Below are 965 nucleotides of genomic sequence, written 5' to 3' on the forward strand. Positions count from 1 at the left end.
TAAGCATTTTCTTTTTCTTCTTCCCATCCACAAATTAGAAGAGACTATAGACAAGATGTAGGCGCACCAACTTCAAATACAGTGAAAACAGGTGTTATAACATGGGGTCGGAACATATAAAGAAGCAAAAAAAAAAAAAACAAAAAAAAAAACACACTGTATGTTATAAGTATGTGAGAAACAATAGCAAGAAAGAAAAAACCACTTGTGTCACTAACTTCGGTTCATTTCCCTTAACATAATCTTATCTGGTCATATGCTCATAGCTTTTGACCTTTTCTGCTTATCCCAGACATATATTAGTTATTGAAAATTAGGGAAACCATGGGACCTATGTTTATTTGGACTTGGCTTACTACACTTCATAATCTATTTCTGAAGCCTTTCCATTTCCTAACAAATTAGGCGATGGAATGACAGGAGTTTGCCTGTCATCCTTAAGCAGGGGCCATGTTAATCTTCTCGGTATCATTCCAAATTTAGTGTATATGATGCTTCCTCACTGCTTCTTAGGGAGCAAAGGAGGGAAGGCCTTCTCTCACCCTCCAGTACTGGAGATCTCCACCTTGGATACTGACAATGCTCGATGGAGCTGCTAGCTCCAACTTAAGCTTTGGAAGAAAACTGGAGTCATTTAGCAGGTCACAAGAACCTAAGCTGACCTGCCAGACTCAGCTCCACCCAGAGAAAAGTCACCCAGCTCGGGCGCCAGCCATAGGAGTGGCTTTCTTCACTGGGTAATCAGAGCCAGAGGCTTCCCCTCCCTTTAGCAGCCTTGACAATCAATTGAAATTCAGTAAAAATTATCCCGGAGAGTGGCTCCAGGCTGGGCTCTGGGAGTTTCTCACAAACTAGCCCCCGGGAAAAGCTAATGTTTGCTGAAAGTCCTCAACTCTACCCAGAACCTAGCCTCATCACAGCATCTCCAAACTTGAGGAAAAAGCCATCTCCCTCTTTTGTGATAC

General features: G+C 42.4%; 1 non-coding gene across 1 annotated transcript; it reads right to left on the bottom strand.

The window, feature by feature from the left end:
* Positions 1–396: 396 nt before the first annotated feature.
* Positions 397–503, bottom strand: LOC122127525. The gene has a single exon (XR_006151192.1). It is a non-coding gene; the product is annotated as a U6 spliceosomal RNA (small nuclear RNA).
* Between the last annotated feature and the right edge of the window lie 462 nt (positions 504–965).

This window comes from Dipodomys spectabilis, unplaced genomic scaffold, assembly GCF_019054845.1.
Source record: "Dipodomys spectabilis isolate Male_0828 unplaced genomic scaffold, ASM1905484v1 ptg000301l, whole genome shotgun sequence".
NCBI lineage: Eukaryota > Metazoa > Chordata > Mammalia > Rodentia > Heteromyidae > Dipodomys > Dipodomys spectabilis.